This window comes from Centroberyx gerrardi, chromosome 14, assembly GCF_048128805.1.
Source record: "Centroberyx gerrardi isolate f3 chromosome 14, fCenGer3.hap1.cur.20231027, whole genome shotgun sequence".
In the NCBI taxonomy this organism is placed as follows: Eukaryota; Metazoa; Chordata; class Actinopteri; order Beryciformes; family Berycidae; genus Centroberyx; species Centroberyx gerrardi.
Window position 1 is genome coordinate 31,774,990 of NC_136010.1, and position 10,352 is coordinate 31,785,341.

At 37.6% G+C, this 10,352-nt stretch overlaps 1 long non-coding RNA gene across 1 annotated transcript; it reads left to right on the forward strand.

Annotated features, from left to right (window-relative positions):
* Positions 1-5,949: 5,949 nt before the first annotated feature.
* Positions 5,950-7,474, forward strand: LOC144542283 (uncharacterized). The gene is made up of 3 exons (XR_013507142.1): positions 5,950-6,058; positions 7,061-7,152; positions 7,278-7,474. It is a non-coding gene; the product is annotated as an uncharacterized LOC144542283 (long non-coding RNA).
* Positions 7,475-10,352: the final 2,878 nt, after the last annotated feature.

A 10,352-nucleotide genomic window follows, 5' to 3' on the forward strand; every position in this document is an offset into this window, starting at 1 on the left:
TACTACTACTACTGCTACTACTACTGCTACTACTACTACTACTGCTACTACTCCTGCTACTACTACTGCTTCCACTAATGCTACTACTACTACTGCTACTACTACTACTGGTACTGCTACTACTACTGCTACTAGTAGTACTACTACTAGTACTACTACTACTACAACTAATACTACTACAATTGCTACTACTGCCACTAGTACTACTATTGCTACTACTACTGCTTCCACTACTACTGCTACTACCACTGCTACTACTGCTGCTATTATTAGTACTACTACCACTACTACTGCTACTATTAGTAGTACTACTACTAATAGTACTACTATTGCTACTACTACTACTAGTACTACTACTATTGCTGCTGCTACTATTAGTACTACTACTACTGCTACTACTACTATTGCTACTACTACTACTAGTACTACTACTATTGCTGCTGCTACTATTAGTACTACTACTAGTAGTACTTGGAGTACTACTACTGTTACTGCTACTTCTACTTCTAGTACTACAGCTGAACCAGAGAATTGAAAATTCTTCTCCCATAATGTTAGATATCCATTACAGGGAAAAGAATCCTGACCTGAAATTCATCATTACAAACGTAAACAATTTTAACAAAGTGGGAAATGAAAATGTTTCAGTTGTTTGTTTTTAAAAAGCTGCAGTTTGTTCTGTTGCTGTGTGGATGTTTGTGTGAATTTGTGACTCCTGATTTTGGTGAACTTCAACTCTGTACAGAAAGATTGAGCCAACCAGCAGAGCCAAGCCTGGACACACACGCGCACACACACACACACACACTCACACACACACGTATACGCACACTCACACGCACACGCACACACACTCACACTCACACACACACCCAGGCTGCCAGCCACAGTGTGGTACAGCTGCTGTGTTCCTCCAACACCACAGAGCCAAAAACAAAGAGATCAATCATGGAATTATGTCATGATGGCATTTTAATCTGTGTGTGTGTGTGTGTGTGTGTGTGTGTGTGTGTGTGTGTGGGGTGGGGGGGTGGGGGGGGTGGGGGGTTTATCCTGGTCCTTCTCTCCTCTGAGAAAATTTCCAGGCTGCAGAGAAGAAAAAGTCCATGAATGTTAATGAAAGTAGACAGTCTAACCTGCTGGTGGCCCTCTGCCTGCCTGTGTGTGTGTGTGTGTGTGTGTGTGTGTGTGTGTGTGTGTGTGTGTGTGTAACCAGGCTGGGAAATAATTGTTTTAAGCATAATGATGATCATTTGGTGTTATAGACAAAACAGATGTAGAGTTTACTAAACCCCTCACAGATTCCCAGCCTGGAGGTTTTTGATGAGTCAAAATATTAAATATTGTTTGAAGAAATCTGAATATTGATCAGGACTCTTTTGAAGGAGCCAACATGGTCTCTTCTGTGCTTTGAGGATGAAAACCAGGGCTGCAACTAACGATTATGTGGTAATCGATTAATCTGTTGACTATTTTTTCGATTAATCTAACGATTATTTTCTTAGTTACATTAGTCATAACAAAATAAAACTGGATCAAGCGGCTCAACATTGAAAGCTTTATTGAGCTCTGAAGTCGTTGAGGAGCAGGTGGAGGAAGCTTCTGTCAAGACTTCTGTCAACACACCTCTGTATGTTATGATAGAATAATATTGTTTTAGGTGTTGATAATACAGAAAGTATTGATGAATTTTATTCAGTAATTTCATGCCTGTAAAAATGCCATGGATTTTCTGTGTACAAGTAGAGGCGAGAGACCAGATGAATTTACTACTTTAACTGTGGGCTTGTTCTTTAACATTGTGTAACTGTTATTTGAGCGCCTTTGTTTAATTCAAAATTATAAAATACTCTTCACATAAACATTAATTTAGTGGCAAAAAAAATAGCAGACTGTGGATTTATGGCTATGGATTTAAGTTTTATGAAAAAGTTTTGTTAGGAGATGAGAGCTGTCAGTTATCTTTATCCTCTCAGGTCAGTAGTTACCTAACCATAACCAGCCAGAGCTTCAGCACATATCAGGTCTGTAGTCACGTTACTCATCACTGACAGCCAGGTAGCATGAACAACGTTATTCACCAACTACTGTCAGTTTCACAAGTGGCTCCGGGATACTTTGGTTTTAAATGTCGGTGTGGTGCTGTTCTCCATTCTGCTCTACAGGGGTTTTACTCTGCTGTACCGTTGGCTTTAGAGACTTTTGAAACTCGTGGTAAATGTCTTTGAACGTCCCGCAGGTCCGGTGGTATTTTCCACCATTTTCAGCCATCTTTCATTAGGGAAACGTCTTCTTTGCCTGCCTACTGCATGTCGATCAGCTGGACATTTTAAGCACTGCTGCCACCTAGCGCTGCTTTTGCACATTGCATCATTGACTGTATGAAGCTCTGATACAGCCTGAAAATGTACAGATATGCGACGCGTCAATGATAAAAATCCACAAAAAAAAAAAATCCTCGACGTATTTTTGTAATCGATGTAGTCGATTAGGTCGACTAATCGTTTCAGCCCTAGTTATAATGTTTTAATGTTATAATGTTACAATGTTTTAATGTTATAATGTTATAATGTTTTAATGTTATAATGTTACACTGTTTTAATGTTATAATGTTTTAATGTTATGTTTTAATGTTATAGTTATAATGTTACAATGTTTTAATGTTTTAATGTTATACTGTTTTAATGTTATAATGTTATATGTTGTTACAATGTTGTAATGTTACAATGTTTTAATGTTATAATGTTTTAATGTTATGTTACAATGTTATAGTTATAATGTTACTGTGGCGGACTCTATGGACATTATTCACCATAATCTGTGGTTTGTGTATGTTTAACACATGCAGTTGTATTGTGTGCTTCTCAGGGTTAAGCAGACACGGTCCCTTTAAGAAAGTCTGGTTTTCTGAGTGACATCAGCTCCACGTAGTGTTGTTGTGTTTTTGGGCAGAGCGATGTAAATAGTCTTGCTCTGTTGGTTTCAAATAAATGACACACGAGTTGGTGTAGTCAACGAGAGAAGTTGTCCGTCTCCACATTCCTGCCACTTCTACATTACAATGTTTTAATGTTATACTGTTTTAATGTTATAATGTTTTAATGTCATAATGTTATAATGTTTTAATGTTATGTTACAATGTTTTAATGTTATACTGTTTTAATGTTATAATGTTTTAATGTCAATGTTATAATGTTTTAATGTTATGTTACAATGTTTTAATGTTACAATGTTACAATGTTTTAATGTTATACTGTTTTAATGTTATACTGTTTTAATGTTATAATGTTTTAATGTCATAATGTTATAATGTTTTAATGTTATGTTACAATGTTTTAATGTTTTAATGTTACACTGTTTTAATGTTTTAATAGTAGTAGTATTTTATTCAGTCATCACACACAATACAATAAGTATAAACAGTATATACAATATACAATCTAATATACAATAAGTATAAACAGTCTAGACAGTATAAACAAAATCAACAATCTATGTATTAAGTAGTGACTGAAAAGGCACAGGCAGAAGCATAATGCTTATATATGCCTATCCTACATTCTTATCAATTAAACTACCCTCCAGAAATAAAAAATAATAAAATAAAAATCATTCACACTTGTAACCCTCAAAAATAGCTTTATAAACCAATCTTTTGAAAACCAAAAGCGAGTTACACATTCTTAAATTTATATTAGCATTGTTCCATAATTTAACCCCAACAATATAAATACATCTCCTTTTAATCCCTTTTTTAGCTTTTTGTACTGTAAACTTACAAACATCTCTCAAATCATATTTGCACTCATCGTTTTTGTAGTAAGACTATTGAATTTATAGTTGTTTTAAAGGTCAATGTTATAATGTTGTTTTAATGTCATAATGTTACAATGTTATAATGTTTTAATGTCATAATGTTATACTGTAACAGTTTGACCGATGCTTCTGTATCCATTAGTTGGCACATTAAAATGTATTTCTTTGTTTTAATCTTAAAATGAAATATGACCAACATCATCTGACACTAAAGGACAAAAACAATATCCCCAATACTAATCAATACTAATCAACACTAATCAATTGCTGAAAGACTTTTTCCATTTTTCTGATAGATTAATAAATAAATCGACTAAAAAACATTCTGACATCCAGGAAGTTGATTTGTTTGTTTCATCCTGATGGAAACATTTTACTTTTTCAACATTTCAAAAGTTTAAATTTGCTTGACAGTAGGAAACATAGCTAACCCCCCCCAAGGCCCCCCCCCACCACCAATAACACCCCCCCTCCCCTTCAGCTCCTGCTCACACACATGCACACACACACACACACACACACACACACACACACTGTATAAATACCTCAGTTGAACAGAATCACATTAAGTTGAACTCAACCTCTTGCTGCAGTGTTACCACCACCATGTGTGTGTGTGTGTGTGTGTGTGTGTGTGTGTGTGTGTGCATGTGTGTGATCGCACGGTTAAAACCACGTGTTTCTGTTTTCATCATACTGTCTGCAGAGACCACCCTCGACCTGCCCCCCCCACCCCCAACACACACACACACACTCACAGCTAATCCGAGCTGCGCTCATTGTAACTGATGTCGACTCTGTTATGTTGACTTAATGACCGAGGAGCTGAAATAATGAGGAGGAGGAGGAGGCAGAAGGGTAGAAGGAAGGGAGGGAAGATATGGAGGACAATCAGGGGGAAGAGAAGGGGAGGAGAAGGAAGAGGATAAGGAGGAGGAGGAGGAGGAGGATTCGGGAACAGAAAGGAGGAAAAGGAGAATGAGAAAGAAGAAGAAGGATAAAGAGGGGGAGGCGACATTAGAAAGAGAAGTGAGATGAGGAAGAGAAGGATGATGAGGAGGAGAAAGGATGAAGGGGAAGAAGAGAAGGAAGAGGAGGTGGAGGATGAGGGGGAATAGGAAAGAGGAGGAAGAGGAGAGAAATATGAGAAATAAGGGGATGAAGGAGGAGGAGGTGTGAAGAGACCCCAGGCTGACCTGGAGTCGCTAAGCTGAGAGAGAGGAATGTGGTGTTACCACACACACACACACACACACACACTGTACCCGTTTGGAGTTTCCCTGGACACTGAGTTCTGCACATCATTCACTGTAACCTGACCTCTGTGTGTGTGTGTGTGTGTGTGTTTGTGCCTAAGAGAACAGAAGAGAAGAAAAAGAGAGAGGGAGCATGGTTTTCTGTTTTCATCAAATCCGATGTATTTGAAGTCGAGTTTACACAGAACATGAGAACAGATTATTGATTAATGCATATTGGCATGCAGTGTTTTTTTAATGATGATATGAATTTCATAATCTTATTTTTCAAAGCTCAACATCGGCCATAACAACATGAAATATATTCAGCCCTATCTGCTGTTTGCATTGTAACTTTTAGATTTTACTCTAGATGATTAAACTTGTAATTTTACTTCAGTAAAGTCACAGCACTTCTACTGGAGTTGGACTTTTCAGCCCTGCTTCTAACAGTCATGATGCATTTATGTGTCTAAGAGATGTGAGTGTTTATGTGTTAGTGTTTGGAGGGGGGGGGAGATAGAGACAGAGAGAGAGAGAGACAGATTCCTGGTGTCTCTTGTCCCTCATAATGCCGATGTTTAATATACAGAATGGAGAATTTCCTCCTACTGAGTTCCTAGAAAGAGGCCGGAGGGCAAGAGTCAGTCTCTCTCTCTCTCTCTCTCTCTCTCTCTCTCTCTCTCTCTCTCTCTCTCTGTTGTTTTAATGTTATAATGTTACAATGTTTTAATGTCATAATGTTACAATGTTTTAATGTTATAATGTTTTAATGTTATCCTCCTCCTCCTCTTCTCTCTTCTTCCTCCTGCTCCTCCTCTTCCTCTTCTCTCCTCCTCCTCTCTCTCTGAGTAACTGTTGCTGGTACCTGGAGGAAGGAATGAGGGAGACGTTCTTCATGTTGATGAAGATCAGGGAAACCAGTCTGATCCTGGACCAGCTGCTGCTGCTAACTGTCTACCTGACTGAAGAATTCTCTCTCTAAAGTCCTTCTGCAGTATCCTCAGGTAATACCAAAGAGGTATTAATAATCAATTTAAGAAACTTTAGGATGATTTTTGTACCTCAGAATCCAGTGACGACGCTCCAGTGACGATGCCAACCATTAATACACTATAAAAAAAGTGGACTAGCTTCTGTTGATACTCAGAATTGAACAAGTAATAAAACAAATGAAAAGGGGAAAGGCTCTGGGGCCAGATGGTTTTCTAAATAACTTTAAACTAAACTAACTCTTAAATATGCTGAAGCTCTTGAGCAGTAATCTCTTCTGCCAACTATGACCTAAGATACGATCTCTCTTCTTCATAAAAGAGGCAGTGACCCCTGGAAATGTGAGTCATTTAGGCCCGAAGCCTGAAGGTTTTCACTGAGCTTCTGTTATGGATTCTGTAATTCGCCCGGACCAGACCAGGTTTATTACTGAGCGACAGCTTTTTGGCGATCTCCACTGATTGTTCAGTGTTCTGTTTTCACCTCCGGCTCACTGGCTTCAGTCCTGGTGTCCCTCGACTCTCATGAGCCATGTGACCGCATCAAATATCAATATCAGTTTATGGCCCTAGAGTAGTTTGATTTTGGGCCCATTTTTCGTTGTTGAATAGAGGTCCTGTGTGTTTCTTTGCAGGCATGTATTACAAACGATAAGATTATATCACCAGGGGAACCCCCCCCCTCCTTTTTAATATTATTGACCCTAACTAGCTGTATTCATAAAAGATTATTTGGGTCTAGCAGGTTTAAATAGAGATGATAATATAGTTGTCACTATATGTCGATGACTTCATTCTATATTTGTTGGAACTTCATACTTATATTCCTAGAATATTAGAGATCATATCACATTTTGGGAAAATATCTACATACAAAATGAATTTATATAAAAAAAAATTCCAGTCAATGATCAGGCATAACAAATGTGCCTTCAATTCTTTAACAAATTATAACCCTAACCCTAACCCTTTTCTACTGACTCTTGGTGAAATGTGTTCTTCTACTTCTCCATCCAGGACATGATCTTCATCCAGGGTCCTGCTGTGCCCCCCATCCCCATCTGGAAGAGTCTCAACCAAAAGCCCAGAAACAACCACACTGATGAAAGGTACGAGCTCCGGTGTCCACTGCTCCCTCCTGGGAGTAAATATAGATCGAGGGTCTCGAACCACGTGTCCAATCAAACGCTACACCAGGTGATTTCACTAATGAGTTCCTCCTCTCTGGTTGAAGGTGTGTTACCTGGTGCAGTCTTATGGTTCAGACTGCGGGCTACAGAAGCTACCAAGCGGTCTGGGGTACAAAGCCACGCTGTCGCCAGCGGAGCAGCAAAGTGTTGCTGGCCGGTCGCTGGCGGTTCATGTCGTCCCGTTGGTGCAGAAACTAATGATGTTATACTGTCATAGCTTTGTTTTTGTCTAATTTTTATTTTATTTGGCAAATAATTGTTCTTGTTAATTGAAAGAATTCATCACGTAAATAATAATAAAGTAAATATACTTATATAAACTACCTTACCCTATCGTCCCTCTACTCTGATTGGTTTGTGTCACTGCATCATCAGAGCGGAAAAAAAGTTGAAGCAGCTGAACTTCAGTTTGTAGCTGCTGCATTTTACACTCTGGAGTTTATAGCTTCCATTGAAAATGAATGGCTTCCTGTTGCTTTGTAGCTGCACTCTGAATGCAGTCTGAACGCGGCCTGAACACAGCCTGAACGCGGCCTGAATGCGGCCAGAACACGGCCTGAACGCGGCCAGAACGCGGCCTGGACGCGGCCTGAACGCACCATTAGCTGCAGCATTCACACTTTGTCGACTCTGACCAGGATCTGCTCCGGCCGACCCGATCACATTCTGATCGCAGCGGGCCTTTACACCTCGCATTAATGTGTTTTTCATCATTCAGGTAAGATTTCCAGATACAGATCTCATTTTAATAGTAGAGGTACATCCGGTCTTAGTGAAACCTGCTGAGGATTCTTTGACACTTTGACATTTTCTAGTTGTTTTCGCCTGTTAGTTTATTTCTCTGTCTGTCAGCAGGATATCTCAAATACTTATGAATGGATTTCCATGAACTTTGGTGAGCCAGTTGATCCAGTTCTGGGACAATTATTGTTTTTTAGCCATCATTTTTTATTTTTTTTATTTTTTTTATTTAGCACAAAAGAGTCATTCAAACAAAATATCCATAATGTATACCAGCATCATAAAGAGCATGTGCAAGGAAGACCAAAGAAACCCCGAGGGGCTTATGGAGTGTCTCCCTTAATAACAATCATAGATAATTACAATATAGTGTAATGAACAAAAAAAAAAAAAAAAAGGAAAAGATTAGTTAACATGAAGTAATTAATTATACCAAAAAAGAGACAGCAGTATGATCACCTCAATAAACATGATGATTGTGAAATAAATACTGTTTGGCAGCTTTTTTAAACAGACTGGGTGTGAGATCAAAGAAATGAGGGGGAAGTTGATTGAAAACTTTGGCTCCTCTAAAATGAAGACTAAACTGAGACATGGATGTTCGAGTAAGAGGCAACAAAAGTTGTCTCTTACATCTTGTATTGTAACTATGATTTTCCTCACTTCTTCTGAAGAAGCTATTGAACGTAGAGGGAAGCTGATGATAAATTGCTTTGAAGAAAACTGCTGTGAGGAGGAAGTTTACTTGAAAGATGCTGAGTATAGATAATTTCTTAAAGAGAGGTTGCGAGTGAGCTAAGTAAGTTGCATATGAAATGATTCGAACGCAATGTTTTTGAAGGAGATAGATACCATTCAGCTTGGTAGGATGGGTGCTAGCCCAAATGACGTTGCAATAATTAATGTAAGGATAAATCATAGAGTAGTACAACATCTGAGTAGTTTTTTTGTCCAAACAATAACGAATTTTACTTAAGATACCAGTATTTTTGGCAATTTTGGATGAAATTTCTTTAATATGGGGTTTCCAGCACAGTTTGTCATCAATTAGTATGCCTAAAAATCTAGAAGATGAGGTTAATGAAATTATATTGTCAATCATCACCTCTACGTCTTTGACACTCATTTTATTTTTTCTACAATTAAATATTAAAAAGTTGGGGTTTTTTTTTACATTCAAAGACAATTTATTAATTTTGAACCATACTGAAAACTTATGTAGTTCCTTGTTTACTGTTGTAACTAGATACTGAAGATAGCTATGACAAAAGAAAACACTTGTGTCGTCTGCAAACAAAATTGTTGACAAAACATTGGAAACTTTATATAAATCATTGACATAAATCTGAAATAGAAGAGGTCCAAGGATAGATCCTTGGGGAACTCTGCATTTAATATCAAGTTGGGGGGAGTCAGTTCCCTTAAATGCAACATATTGTTTCCTCTTCTTCAAATAACTGGCAAACCATAATAATGAGATATCTGAGACACCAATCGATTTCATTTTTAATAAAAGTATCTCATGGTCAATGGTATCAAATGCCTTGGACAATTCAAGGAATATTGCAATTGAGTATTCTTTCCTATCCTGTGCTTTATAGAGTTCCTCAGTTAAGTAGGTAATTGCCATGTAAGTTGAACGTGACTTACGAAAGCCTTACTGGTGTTCATACAGAATATTTTGTTTATTAAGGAAGTTGCTCAATCTATTGTAAGTGAGTTTCTCCAATATTTTTGACATGACAGGTAATATTGATATTGGGCGATAACTGATAAATATTGAGGGGTCATCTGCTTTATATATGGGTACAATTTTGGCAACTTTTAGCTCCTAAGGAACAATCCCTTTGGAAAAGGACAAGTAAAAAATATGGAAAAATGGTTTTACAATCCAATTTACAGCTTCTCTAACCAGTCTGGTATCGAATTTGTCATGACCAGGCGAGGTATTTTTGAAGAATAAAATTATGTTATGTATCTCTTGTTCACTAACTGGAGTAAAAGTAAAAGTTTTGGAGTCACTTGATTCCATGTACTGAATAGGATTCTCAGCAACTTTTGCAATTTGACTGGCAAGAGTTGGCCCAATTTCAGTAAACAATTCATTAAACTTACAAGCGATTGTTGTGGGGTCTGATATAAGCTTACCATCAACTTTAAATTCTGTGGGTAATGATTTAGATGTTTTCCTTTTGTTTAGAATTTGATTTATTGTTGACCACAGGGCTTTCATATTATTGTTACATTTAACCACTTCATCAGCATAAAATTTCTTCTTTGCAGATCTGACAACGTGGTCTAGTTTATTTCTATACCATCTATACTTTTCATAATTAAGAGGTGTAGGACTAAAGATGTATTTTTTATATAGTTTGTTT